Consider the following 14,656-nt stretch of genomic DNA (forward strand, 5'->3'; position numbering starts at 1 on the left):
AATTGAGCCCATGTAAATGCATATAGGGTCATTAAAAATAAGAATACTTAATAAAAGTTTCTGAAATCTGAAGAAGAATAAATGTATTGGCTTTTGTTTGGGGGAAAACATAACTAGGTTAGTAAATTCTGGGAGGCTTGATTCAAAATTTAATATGATGATAATTTATTCTGAGTTTTGTGAAGAGATAATTACACAATAATAGCTAAGTCAATTTAAAGAAAGAACAGTGAGCTACAAACGCATGAAAATATATAAAAGACAAATCATTGTATCAGTACAGAAATAGACGGTTGGTTCTGTGGAAGAGTGGAAAGCCCACAAACAAAGTTGTATGCATGTGGGAATCCAATATTTGATTAAAAAGTATCATTTCAGGAAATCTGATTTAGTGTTGGGATAGTTGGTTATTCATGAGGGGAAAAAAGCTGTAGCCCTACCTCATAGTGGGCCTGAAAATAAATGAGCGATGGATAAAGAGCAAAACCATTTTAGAGTGCTATAAATACATTAGAAAAATATGAAATATATCGACGATCTTGGGGGAAGGGAAATCCTTCTACAAACACACACGTGTGAACACACAAATAAAACAAAAACAAAAATGGTGAAGTCTCGTAATCTGACTACATCATAATCGAACCCTTCTAAGTGACGAGTGCATGCACGTGTGTGGCAGTGAGAGGCAGCAAACACATTCACGAGTTACCGGGAAGAGAGCAGAAAAGGGACCTGGTTGTCGTGGGTGACAGGAAGGAAGCTAACATCCCCCGTCTGCACCCGGCGCTGGGGCATCAGTGCCCACCCGTGATGGCAACCCTCGGTGTCAACCCCGGGCGGTCCTGCATCTCTGGGTGGATCCCTCTGGTGAAACTCCAAGAGGCCCCCGCGGAGCCTCCTATCCATCCGGGCCCCAAAGAATTCTCTGGCCTAAGAGCTGATGCCCGAATTCTTCAGAAGTTAACCTTAAGTCAAGGCTTTGGTTCTTGGAAATTCTCTCCCACGGCTGAAGGGCGTTTTACACCAGGAAAGTGCTTTTCCGCCCACTGACACATTAATCCCCTGATCACTCTCTGATATAGATAGATGCAGCTGCAGAGAGAGATCACGTGACCTACCCAAGGCCAGAAGCGGGGCCTGTGGCGGAGGGGGGTGGGGGCGGGGAGCCGTAGCCAGCAGAGTGGGAGTCTCAGTGGACGCCTGGTCTCTGAACGACGGGCCGCCCAGGGGGTCAAAACTGCCGGCAGAGAAGCCGAAGACTCCAAAGCTGACTTCGCTGACATTGGACTCCCGCTTTGGACTGTTTCCATCACCAGCTGCCTTAGAAGAACCAGTGTCGGTTGTCTGAAGTGCTCTGGGGCCATGCAGTGGAGTTGGGTGTGCAGGGAGAAACGACCGTTTGGAGCCGGGAGACCGGCGCCCCCAGGGGGGCCTCTCCCTTCTCCAGCCCCGGGCTGCAATGCTGGCAGCGCCCCGGCCGTCTATCCCGCCTGCCTGGCGGCGGGCCTGCCCTCGTTTTTTGTCTGGAGAAACCCTTTCTCCTGAGAATTCAGGAGGGTGGTCTTCTATGTTTTACTCTGAAGTTTCTGTTTGACGTTTAGATCTCCAGTCCACGGGGTGGGTTGTGTGACTGGTATGAATTGGCAACATCATTTTTCCCCCCTCGTAAAGATAAGTGACTTCCCTTGCACCATCCCCTCCCCGCTGATCCGCAGAGCCCTGTGTCACACACACGACAGGCCTCCCTACTGTTACTGGGCTGTCTCTTTCCTGAAGACTGATGCTGAGTTGACGCCACCCTGTCCCAGTCACCACAGCTTTTAAGTAAGTCTCGTGCTACAGCTGTGCCGGTCTCTCCTGCCTTGTTCTCCAGAATTGCCTCGACTTACCTTGGCTCTTTGCTTTATGCATAAATGTTCATGATAGTGTACCAAGTCAGGATTTTGATTGGCATCATAATAAATTCGTAAACTAATTTAGGCAAAATTGATGACTTTATAATATTGGATCACCCCATCCATGAGCTTGGCATATCTATTTAAGTTTTCCTGCCTCTCTTAACATTGTTTTATCCTTTTCTCCATTAAAATATCACACAGTTTCAGTTAGATTTCGTCTTTATATTCTTGTGGCTATTGTAAAAAGTGGGCTTTGTTTCAATACTCTTCTTTTATTGAGGTATAATTACACATAATAACACACCCAAACTTTAGTGTCCAGTTTGATGAGTTCCAACCGTCGTACACACCTGTGGTAATAGTCACCACCGTGAACGAAAGGTAGAACACACCCACCACTCCAGCAGGTTCCCTCGTGTTCCCTTCCGGCCAACTTCCCCCGACAACCACCGTTCTGACTTCTAGCCAACGTTATCTTTTTAAATTAGTTTTTAACTTCGGTTCAATACAGATTTTTTTTAAGTTCCGATTTTTATTGACTGTGTTACAAAAGAGGTTTAGTCAAATAGTCCAAAGCCCATGTCATCATCAGACTCCTCATATTCTTCTTTCTTTGCCTCCACTTTCTTCTCCTCAGCTGGAGCAGCAGCAGTTGAGGGGGCAGGACCTCCTGCTGGTGCCGCACTAGCTGCTGGGGCGGGTCACCGGCCCCTGCATTGCAGATGAGGCTTCCAATGTTGACATTGGCCAGAGCCTTTGCAAACAGACCTGGCCAGAAAGGTTCAACATTTATGCCAGCTGCTTTAATGAGGGCATTGATCTTATCCTCCGTCACCATCACGTCATCGTCGTGCAGGATAAGGGCTGAGTAGATGCAGGTGAGCTGAGACAGAGGCCACAGTGTAGGCAAAAGCTGGGAGAGCGCTGCCGGCAGTGGTGCTGGTCACCGGGTGAAGTGAGGGCCTCACTCCAACTCGGCCTTAGCTTCCTCGGAAGGACCGAGCATCTTCGCAGCAACTGGGGCAAGGGCTCAATACACATTTTTATGGAGTCCTTCATTCTGCTCTTTCGACTCTGTGAAAGCACACGATCCCCCCAGTGCCTATGCTTGCATATATCGCCGCTACTTCACGTGAGTTCCAGGGCCTTTCCTGAGAGCATCCTCAGAAGGCGTGTGGGCAGAGGAGGCGCGGCGGGCCCTGGATCGCTGGCGGAGAACTGAACTCACTGTCTTGGCAAAGGCCTGTGAAGGTTTCTGATACTCAGAGAATTAGTGACTTGTATCTATTGGTGAACTCAACCCACTGCCTCTCCACTGAATTATCTTAGAAGACGATAGAAATCTGGTGTTTTCATCCCAGTGTCAGCATTGTCTAACTTAGCCACTGACTCGGATGTTTGAATCAAGAGTGAGACGGGCAAATGAACATCAGTCACAAAGTATGTTTGGTTCAGCAGCCCCGTGTTTTGGGGGTTACAAGAAGGGGGAGCAACCTGTGGGCACTTGAACTCTAGCCTCGGTTTTATCATTTGTAAAATGGAGATGATTTCAATTTAGATTTGGTTAGTGTTTTCCTGTGCCTTCCTTTCCCATTTTATCTTATTCAGTCCTCAAAGCGCTTCTGCGGGAGTAGGTGTATTCTCCCATTTTACAGATGATGAAACTGAGGCTTGCAGAGGGTAAGCAACTAGCGAGAAGTGGCATCCCGCTGATACCCCGCCCGCTCACCTCACAGCGTTGCTCTGAAGACCGGGCGAGATCGGGCCCGGGAAAGTGCCCTGAGCACAGAGCTGAGTCTGCACAACTGTTGAAAAAAGTGCTGTCCTAGTAAGTTGAATCACATCTGCCAGCCCAGCCACCCACCAGCGAAATGTGTAACTAAGAGAGAAAAACATCTGCTAAACAGATGAGCTCACCGTCGTCATCGCCACCATCGTCATCCTCGCTACCTCTGACTGTTTCTTGTGTGCCCGCGTTGTACGAGGCCTTGGTCCTGGGTCAGCTTCTCCGGGAGCCTGAAGCCCTTGGACCATGGCCTGCGATCTGACCACCAGTCACATCCCTTTGGGAAGTTTCCGAATCTGCACAGTATCTCATCCTCTTATGCAACAGATGATCCTTGAGCATGTAGGCTCTTAAGGGCTCTGAGCAACCCCACTGTTAACACACCTATAACTTGAACTTGGTATTTCTCAAACGGAGTTTGGCAGGAAACCCCAGCCCTTATTTCAGCCCACGAGCTGCTGCGAGGTTGGGGGGAGCATCTGGTGAGACTGTGTGGGCCCCCCGTGTGGGCCCCCCTGTGTGCAGGACTTAATAACGGCCCAGCTTATTTGGGATCAGGTTTGTCCGGGAAACCCAGGCCTTCCGGTCTCGGTGAGCACGGGATGGCCTCCAGCTGTCAGGGGTTTACGATCTGACTAGAGACGGAACCGACCTTTCCATCGACTGTGCGGCGCCATGTCTGGGGGAGGAGAGGCTCCTGGGGGCGGAGGGTTTGGGGTGCTATGGAGGACAGGCTGTCTGGGACGAAGGCAGGGGCTGAATGGTGGGCGTAGGTCACTGTGCCGGGTGCAAGATCTGGCGACAGTGGTAGCTTGGTGGCCAGTCTGGCTGCGTGTTCAAATCCTGCCTCCACCACCCACGAGCTCTGTGATGTTTGGCAAGTTCCTGCCACTCTCTGTCTCTTGTTCCTTTTCTGTAAAATGGAGATAATTTCGATTTAGATTAACCAGGTGGGACGATAATAATCGTACCCGCCCCACACGGTGGCCACTTGGGAAGTCTGCCAGAGTAGGGCTTCAGTAAAAGTCAGCTATTGTTTTTGTGCAAATGCTTGTTTTTCTTTTTCTCGCACCTGTAAAGCCATTTCCTCTTCAGGTGCCTCACTGGGATACCTGAGTCAACCCATCAGGGGCCGCTGGGGGAGGCTCCACTTTAGAAATCAGGGTGCAATGTGGTCAGGAAGCAGGTGGTTGTGGCTCTACCCAAACTGCTGCAGCAGCGTCCTCACAGGCCTCCGGTTCTGGTCCCCTGTGTTGCCCAGAGAGCCTCTTACAGGCTTGGCGGTCCGAGGTGGGGGGAGGGGAAGTGGAGCAGCCTCCCACGACCAGGATGGCGGAGCTCTTAGCCCTGCCCACGTGGGCTCCCTAAACACGCGCACACACGCATGCAAACACACTCACACATGCTCGTACCATGGGTCTGGCGCTGTCTTGTTGACCAGCGGCCCATGGCTGGGAGAGAGACGAGGGACTCCCTCTGTGGTATCTGGCTGCGGGGAGCCCTGAGCTCAGGCAGGAGGACCGGAAGGAGCCTGAAGCCTCTGTTGACTGAAACGTTTTCATCTGAGTGCCTGGAATTCTTTTTTTTCCCCATTTTTTAAAAATATATTTTATTGATTATGCTATTACAGTTGTCCCATTTCCCCCCTTCACTCCCCTCCACCCTGCACACCCTCTCCCACCCACATTCCCCCCCTTTAGTTCATGTCCTTGTGTCATACTTACAAGTTCTTTAGCTTCTACATTTCCCATACTATCCTTACCCTCCCCCTGTCTATTTTCAACCTACAATCTATGCTACTTATTCTCTGTACCTTTTCCCCCTCTTGTTCCTCCCACTCCCCTGCTGCTAGCCCTCCGTGTGATCTCCATTTCTGTGGTTCTGTTCCTGTTCTAGTTGTTTGCTTAGTTTCTTTTGGTTTTGCTTTAGGTGTGGTTGTTCATAATTGTGAGTTTGCTGTCCTTTTACTATACATGTTTTTTCTTTATCTTCTTTTCTTAGATAAGTCCCTTTAGCATTTCATAAAATAAGGGCTTGGTGATGATGAACTCCTTTAACTTGACCTTATCTGAGAAGCACTTTATCTGCCCTTCTATTCTAAATGAGAGCTTTGCTGGATAGAGCAATCTGGGATGTAGGTCCTTGTCTTTCATGACTTGGAATATTTCTTTCCAGCCCCTTCTTGCCTGTATGGTCTCTTCTGAGAAATCAGCTGACAGTCTGATGGGAACTCCTTTGTATGCACCCCAGAATTCTACTGTTAGAAAGAATCTTTGGATTGAGGCCACTGGGCCTCCAAGAAGGTCCTCACTGTGCAAATACACACCTGGGGCAGAGTAGCAGGGGCAGCCCATGGTCACCACAGCTTCTGGGGCCTGGACCAGTGGGACCCTGGGTGGATAAATGCTGACAGATGGCACACCACTGTCAGAGCTTGGGGAGGCCCCGGAGGGCAGAGCTGGGTAGAATAGCCGTAGCAGGGAACAGGCGGCCCCCGGTGGCCAGGGAAGGGGCTGGGAGGTCAGCATTCCGGTTCCAGCCGTGCCATTATTTTGAGGGTGAAGACTTGACCCTCTGGGTCAAAGATGGGAACCCCTCATGGGTAAACAGAGGTGGCAGTTCAGACCATCGCTAAGGTTCACCGGTGACGTGAGCCCCGAGGAAGCACTCCCTGAGTGGACTCCCAGTTTCCCTGGTTCCTTGCTGGCAGAAGCACCCAGCCACTGAGGGGGCAGTGTGCCAGGTGGGCACTGAGGGTGCAGTGAGAAGAGCCTGCCCCTGGGAGGTGGCGGAGGGGACCCCAGTGTGAGTGAAAGGCGCGTCCTGGCGAAGCAGCCCGGGCAGGCAGGGAGGCAGGTGCGGGAGGCTCTTCGGCCCTGGGGCCCTTTTCGCCTCACCTTGCCTGGACCCTCCTTCCCTTTCTCCACTCCTTGCTGTGCTCAGCCCCTTCCTCCCCCCCTTCTCCTCTCATCTCTCTTCATCTCTCAACCCCCCTTCCATCAAGGAAACCCAAGGCCCAGCGTTTCCTTTCCCCATTCTGCCTTCACGGAGAACAGATCTCCCACGCCCCTCCTGAAGTCTCCCCAGGCCCCCAGGGGGGTGGCCTTGTGGTAACGGCAAACCCTCTGCTGTCTGGGGCCCTGGAGCAGGTTGAGGTGGGGCTGCTTCAGGGGCTCTTAACACAGCTGCTCAGGATGCCCCAAGCTCAGAAGGCGACACCCCCTGAGTGAGCGACCACACAGAGCAACAGCAGGAACTCAGGCTTCCCCAGGCTGAATGGAAACAGGCTGACTTTCCCGGGAAGGGCAGGGCCAGCCTTCCGTGGAAGCAGGCCTCACTGAAGTTCTTTACGCCAGAAGTCTGAGATCAGGCTGCGCTGACCTCAGGGGGCCCAAGGTTGGAATATTTGCGGGGGAGAGTCTTGGACAGTTTTAAGAGTGAGGTCTCTGTAGATTCCTTCTAGGAACCCCCGGCGCTGTACTTCAGCGCACGTTGCTCAGCTGTAAAAGGCATCCTGGAAGGTCAGGGGTGAGATAAGAGAATTTGCGAAACACCAAGAGGAAGAGATGGAACGGCACTCTGCCAATCAGCAACGGCATTCCTCACGGGGACCGCCCTGCCTGCAGCTGGCACCTCAGGGGACCTGCTTTCTCGCCATCTCAGCTGTCCCACGGGCAGGGTTTTCAGTTAACACAGGGAGGGCCCTGGGTGGGAGGGGGTTAGGCCTTCCAGGCTCCTAGTGATGGGATTTCATGTGGACAGCAAAGGGCGTCTCTGATGCGCTCTTGTTGGCCAGGCACAGCCTCTGTGTCTCTGTGCGCTGTTTTTTCCTTTCTTTAGGATTAACTCATAGGAATGTTACTGATAACTACCCTTCTCCCTGTCTTTATTGTCACTTGAAGATGCTCACCAAGCACTTGGGGTGTAAGGCCTGACAGGTGTTCGGAGAGGGAGGGTCGGATTCAGCGCTGGAGAGAGAAGGCTGGGCTGAGTTGGCTCCCGGCGGGGCCTGGGTGCCACGGTGCGCCCCGGGCCTGCCATCACTGGGCCTGTGGGTTTGGGGGTGTTCTCTCTCCGCCCCTGGGTCTCCCTAGGGCCAGCGCTCAGGTCATGAGTGCTTCCCCTGGACTGGAGCTGGGAGGGAATGGCTGCTGAGACCTGAATCCGCTGCAGATGGGCAGCCCGGGGGGGCGGGCAGCCTGGGGGGCGGGCAGCCTGGGGGCTCCAGCCTGAAGCTGCGCAGGGACAGTGGGGAAGGCCTCACCCACCCCGGGCCGGGGTGCGGTGGGCGGCCGCCTGAGAAGCCTGCAGCTGCCGCATGGGGCACAGCATCCCAGGCAGGAGATAATTCAGTTACCGTGGCCACCTGCACCACTCTAACCCTTGAAGGCCCATGTCAGATCTGGCCCACCTTCTCCATGAAAACTTCTTCAAAGGCAAAACAGAGCAAGACAAACGGACAAACAGACAAACAGACAAACAAACAAGCACACTCTTCCTCAGCGCTCAGCTTGTCCTGGCTTCCCTTGCCGCTGACTCACGTGGTCCAGACCACACAGGTGTGACTCTCTCCCATCTTGCATTTAAATCCTTTCAGGTCTTTTCCCATGGGTTTCCAGGTAGGATATGATCCCTCCAGGGAGCTGCATGTCCCCTACCTGTCTGAGAAGCTCAGGAGCCCCTTTCAGAAGCATCGGGGCGGGGGGTGGTGCGCACTCCACACGGCCCCATGCCCCTGCCCTCAGCCTCGGGCAGGCAGCGGACGTCTGCCCGCACCTCGCCCTTCTCTGCCTGATCAGCTGGCCTCCGTCCTTGTCTGTCCTTGTGCCACGTGCTCACCTTTCTCTCACCTCCTCTGGCCTCTTTATGGGAAGGAAACATACAGAGAAGTTTCCGTCCTTGCATCTATTCAAGGAAGAAACTCCTCCCTCTGCCTCCTGCCTGCACAGCTGCCCCCTACTTGTCGTAAGGACACTGGTGGCCCTGGAAGACCTGAGGGGCTGCTCAGTGGTCGGTCATGTTCAGAGACACTCAAGCCGTTTAAATGGTTGGTACTTTTGTGTGTGTGTGAGTGTGCTTTCTGATGCTTTACAAAATGAAAGCTGCCGCAGAGCGCGGATGCTCTGAGCGGCTCGTTCTGTCAGCGTCTCTGAAGGCGGAGTGTGTCTCACCTCCCACGGGGGGCTGCGGTCGCTTCTGTTGGGCCCCTAGGGACCATGTGCAGTTCTTGCCCTGTGTGCTTTTGGGGTTTCTCGGGGACCACATTAGTCATGTGAGCTGAGATCGCAAACCTGTGCGAGGAGGAGCATGTGGTTCCGACACTCAGTGTGGAGTCTCCATGCTGTCCCTCACGGCTTTGTTACCTGTCCCCAGAACACGGGGCGGGCCCCTGCACGTCCTGGTGTCACGGAGAAGTCTCTGAAAAGACCCTCCCGTCAGGGCTCCGTTTCTTTCTCAGGGGCACACACAACAGAGCTGTATCGTGCAGCCCCTGATGGCTTGTGGTCCTCTGCTGAGCAGAACTCCCCGACCCCTGCCCATGCAAGGGGCACAGAACAGTCACTCTGCCAGCAAACTCCAGCGTGGCGTGGCCACTGAGCATCCTTCTGAGGACCCAGAATGCAAGTCCACCAACGCCAGAGGGCAGGGCCAGGCCTCCAGATGTTCTTAGTCCTCCCAGCACACTCGGCTGGGTTGTTGAGAGCAAGCACCCACCAACAAGACAGCTGGGGTCCGGCTGCAGAGCCAGGCTGGGCATGAGAACCCTGGAATCCGTGTGGCCTCAGCGCCACCAGGAGGCGGCTCTGGATGAGGCTAACAGGAGGCTGAGACGGGGAAGTCCCGTGTGTTGGTAGCCTTCCTTCAAGGCACGGGGAGCAGAGATGCTAGCGCACCTCAGGTGATGGGGATTAACCAGAGTGCCGACAAAGCCCTGGTAGCGGCCTCAGTAGCCGTGCGGTCAGCATCCCGGCGGTGCCCTGCTCCCCCTTTCACTTCTCCCTCTCGGCTTCTATGGCCAGGACCTGCTTCTAGGAATGGCTCACGGCCCAGTGCCCCAGGAGCGGGGAGCTCCCATCCCTGTCACTCAGCCATTGTGAATGCACACCATCCAGACTGGGCAGGGTTCTCACACCCTGCCTCCTCAGGGGTTGCTGGCCAGCCTGTAAGTGGCTGTTTGAGCTTTGGCACCAATTTCTGGCCAATCAGATGAGATCCCAGTCACAGGACACCCAGTATGGACCCGCCTGCACCCACATTCGTGCAGGAAGGGGCAGTACTGCTGCTCAGGCAGTGGGCACCGCCGAAGGTGGAAGTGACAGAGCCCCAGCCTTCATGGTTACCCCTCCTAGGCGCTGTGCATTTCAGCCAGGGGTTCGCTGTCTATGTTCTTTGAGATATAATGACATGTAATTGTGTGTTAGTTTCAGGCATATGCCATAATGATTCGATATCTACACATGTATTGCTAACGTGCTAACTATTCTTGTTCAATGTTCCTTTGCTTTAGATTTCCTATGGTCCCTCAGCCGTGACCAGACGCTTCTGTAACTCCCGCGGTGCCCACTTCCACGGGCGTTCTCTTCCTTGTCATGAATAATGGCATGAAGAGCGCCAGCACGGGCCTGCTACACGGGGCCCACGGCCCGGCCGGCACCAGTCCCACGTCCCACGCGGGGCCCTGGCGTGTGTGCCGGGAGGGCCTGGTTCGCCCTGGGTGCCAGCCCCACAGTGTCCTCGGGTGTCACGTCACATGCCCTCACTTTACGTTGCTGACCCTCTACGGTTCTCTCAGCGGGACATGCATGTACGTATGTGCTCTTTGCTCTCGGTGCCGGCCGGCCCCTCCCCCTGCAGTTTCCGACTTCGCCTGGCCTGGTGTCCCTGGAAGGCTCCTGGGGAACCGGACGTCTGAAGCACGGTCGGGCTCTGACCCCTCCGGCCACAGCCCCTCGTTCCCACAGCAGCTTTGGGCCCTTCCGACGTGTCTGCGCCGTGTGGGCTGTGCTGAGGTCGGGCGGGAGCTTGGCTTTGGAGGGCCGGGCCTGTTCCTTCCCTCCGCTCGGATGGGTCGGACCGCGGTGGCCGAGTGGGGGCAGGGGTGTTGCAGAGCCTGGCGGAAGGGCCTGTCTCCCTCCCTGGCCGGGCTCCTGAAAAGCTTCCCATCCCTCCATGCTAGTTCTTTACCAAGGCTCATACCTGAGGCACTGGGGTGGGGTGGGGGGGGGGACCCACACCAGGTTCCTTCCCAGGGAGGAAGACTAGGGCACGGGACACAGAACCCCCTCTTGTCTTTGCTCCATCTGTGTGTCCAGGCTGCTCCCCACACCCTGAGCCTCACTGGTACGGACCCAGGCAGCGGGTGCCCATGAGAGGGAGGCGGGAGGTGCAAGCAGTTCCCTCCAGCCCTCGTCTGTGGGCAGCTGGGGACACTCCGGAGTGAAGAGGAGGAGCCCTCGGGCTCCAAGGGTCCACAGGGGTGAGGTGCGGGGAGCACCACGACTGTTGTTGCGTCTGCTCTGTTGCTCCAGACGGTGGCCCAGTCTCTCCTGTGTCCTCAGCTGACAGGGGCTGGGGTGGGGCTCAGTGCTCGTGGTGGGGGCCGGGGAATGGTGGAGGGGGGCAGGCTATGGTCTGTTACTAGCAGCTCTGAGGCTCCCTAGCGCTGGGGCCTTGCCTCTGCTGTGTTTCCAATGACAGGGAGCAAAGGGCAGCTTCCTTGGCCAGAAGGATTGGAGCAGGAGCCAGCAGGTGGGACCAATTTTTGCCCCTCCCTGCTGCCCTAGGTTTCTCCACTGTGGGCTGCTTCTCTGCCTTCCTCAATTCCCAGGAGGAGAGAAGGACCAACCGTTAGGCCAACTTTGCTAAAGAGAATTATCTCGGTGCTGCCAAGAGAGGGCCCAGCTGGCACAGGACTGTGGCGCCACCTAGTGGAGAGCGTGCCCCTGGACTCGCTGCGGGGGCTCCCGATGCAAGCCAATCCCATTTATGAAAATCCAGGCTTCGCTCTAAAAACAAAACATGCCGCGGAGAGAAGAAAAGGAAGTCATCACTTACTTCATAAAACTTATTTCAATTATGTTTCATTTACAAAGGTGTTCCTTTTCGGGCACCTTTAAAAATGTGTCCTCTCATCCTACATTTAAGTCACTTGCTTCCCCGTAGTGAGGGACTTACAAAGGTTTCCCCCCCTTAAAGGTGGAAAAGATAGAACTTCTTATAAGAAAACCTATAACAGAACGGAGTTGCTCTCCAAAAGGGCAAGAATTGGTTTTATACATTATTCTTATTGTCATTTAATTTTTTCTTTAAGGCAGTAATACTGTTTATATGATTAGAACTTAACACAAGGGTTCAGCAAGCTGGCTGGATACATAATATCCAGAAGCTGTTCATTAGAAATAACTGAATAGAAAATAAAATAGAAAAAGATCTCATTCCAATAAAACTACCCAGGACCTTTACGGGGGAAGGAGATAAACCTTTATACCAAGACTGTGCCAGGAGACGCCCTGGGAGGGGGCTCCTGTCCGCCAGTGCCTCCCTGGCGGTCCCTGCTGTGTGGCCCAGGGAGCAGGCTCCGGTACAGAATGACCAAAGCCACTGGTGTTCTGGCGTGGAACCGAGAGGTCCTTGGCCAACTGGACACTCCAGTTTCTGAGAATTCGGACATGATCTAGTGACGGAAACAGAAAGGTGCCGGAGGCAGTGGCGGTGGAGTGCCCGGGGGACAGGACCCGGCTGGAGCCAGTCGAGGGGCAGTGGGTGGAAATGCGGACGGTGGCAGGCTGGCATCAGTGGTTGGCGTGGACCTCAAAATAGCCCAGGTCCTGCAGAAGGGCAGGGACAGCTGGTCTGGAAGCGGTGCCGGAGGGCAGCGAGGCCGACGACCTGCATCCAGGCCTGAGGTCACGGGGCGAGAGGGAGACAAGGTGTACCCGAGAGGCACACTGACGACATCCGTTTACCAGGAGCTTATGCTCCAAAGAACTGGCAGCAGCTGCACCTGTGTTACTTGTTCCCACTCACCTCACCTTCCTGACCTGCCCCTGGACCCTCCCTATTGGTGTATATGGATTCACAGCGGGGTTTGGAAGGCTGAATACTTTTATGTTAAAATGTATGTGTGTATATACACATATACCTGTGTGGGTACATAAACATAGAACGGGAGGTGACATGACGAGGGACGGTGGATTGAGGGTTAAAGCAGTGTTTGTCGGCCGCAGCACTCGATGCTTTGGCCCAGAGAAGCCTTTGCCGTAGGCGCTGTCCTCTGCGCTGGAGGATGTAGGAACCTCTGGACCTTTGCCCACTGGATGCCGGCAGCACCCCCTCTGCAGTCACGACAACCAGATGCGTCCCCAGATACTGCCGACGTCCCCCGTTGACAACCAGTGGGTTGAGGGTGTGTGTGGGAAGAGAATGAGGACGGGACATAACTTGGACGGACTGGTAGAACTCGGGCCGTCTCTGTGTGTGGCCCCCGCAGCACTCTGATGGGCTCCTCTGGGCTTGCGCGTAAGCGCAGCGGTTTCTAAAAGCTCCTTTCCACTGGCTCGTTCCGAGTCAGCCATGCAGTGGACGTTACCGGCAACACTGCTCTTTGCGGGGAAGCGCTGGTGGTGGGGAAGAGGGGTGTCACCTGCCTTCTTCTGAGACTTGACTTCCAGCCCTTCCTCAGCCCCATATTCTCCACTTAAGAATGTGGTCTGTAAAACAAACACGACTCTGTCTTCAGGAAGCTGTGTCTCCACTCAAACATATCTGAGGACTTAAAATACATAATCAGCACTGTCTTTACTCAAGGGATGGGCTATCTAATGTGATATCATTTATTAATATCAAAACTAGGTTCAGGAATTTTGCTCCTTGGACATTTATCTCAGGATGAATTATGAACATCACTCAACACACAAATTAAAGTGGTTTTCAAAATATTAAAAAAATCATACGAGACAATAACAAAATAACTCGACTGAAAAATGGAGGACTTATATATTTCTCCAAAAAAAAAAGACATACACGTGGCCGATAAGCACAGAAAAAGATGCTCACATCACTGTCATTAGGGAAATGCAACTCAGAACTGCAGTGAGGTATCTACCACCTGACACCCATCAGGCTTGGCCTCTCCAAAACCAAACAGAAGACGGCAAGTGCTGGCGAGCATGTGGGAAAACCGAAACACGTGTGCACTGCTGACGGGAGTGCAACGTAACCTGGCACCGCTCCTGTGGAAGGAATGCAGCAGGGCAACCACAGACAGAATCCCCACGTCTGCCCAGCCGCTCCGCCTCTGGAACTGTGCCCGGAGGGGCTGGAAGCCAGCCACGGGCAGGTGTCTGTCTGCACACCGTGTCTGTGGCGGCGGTGCTGTTCACGGGGCCGACGCAGCAGGGACGGAACAAACGAGACTCGGTCTGCACGTACGGTGGAACAGCTCTCAGCCCTAAAAAAGGAAGTGCGGACACACGCGCTGCAGTATGGATGAACCTGGAGGACAGGACGCTGAGTGAGATGAGCCCGTCAGGAGAGCACAGACGCCGTGCGATTCCACCTGCGTGAGGCGTCTGGAGCGGTCAGATTCACGGGGAGCAGGCTGGTGGCTGCCGGGCCGCAGCGGGGTGGGGGGGGCGGGGGTTACTGTTCACTAGCTACGTGATTTCTAATTTCAGGTTTGTGGTGGTGGTCGCACGAGGATGTGAGAGCACTGAATGCCAGGAGGCTGCACACCTAAAAACGGCGAGGACGTGCCAGTGAGAAGAGCAGGCGTCCCCGTCTTACCCCGGTCTGGCCCCACAGCCAGTAGTGGCGAACCCACTGGGGCTGGCTGGGAGAGAGGGTGAGAACTGGCTCCCTAAGGAACTGCCTGAGGTTTAAAAAAAAAAAAGGTGAGGACAGTAAAATTTATGTTATGTGTATTTTACTACAATTAAATTCTTTTTTAAAAATGTAAGAAACGACAGGAGAT

The 14,656-nt window shown here is 54.1% G+C and overlaps 1 non-coding gene and 1 pseudogene across 1 annotated transcript; one reads left to right on the forward strand and one right to left on the reverse strand.

Moving 5' to 3' along the window:
- Nucleotides 1-2,418: 2,418 nt before the first annotated feature.
- On the reverse strand, nucleotides 2,419-3,839 carry LOC123825975 (annotated as a pseudogene).
- A 10,597-nt stretch (nucleotides 3,840-14,436) lies between these two features.
- Nucleotides 14,437-14,563, forward strand: LOC123826463. Its single transcript, XR_006787043.1, has one exon. It is a non-coding gene; the product is annotated as a small nucleolar RNA SNORD22 (small nucleolar RNA).
- Nucleotides 14,564-14,656: the final 93 nt, after the last annotated feature.

Source organism: Phyllostomus hastatus, unplaced genomic scaffold (assembly GCF_019186645.2).
Source record: "Phyllostomus hastatus isolate PE091 unplaced genomic scaffold, TTU_PhHast_1.1 phas_contig_80, whole genome shotgun sequence".
NCBI classification, from domain to species: domain Eukaryota; kingdom Metazoa; phylum Chordata; class Mammalia; order Chiroptera; family Phyllostomidae; genus Phyllostomus; species Phyllostomus hastatus.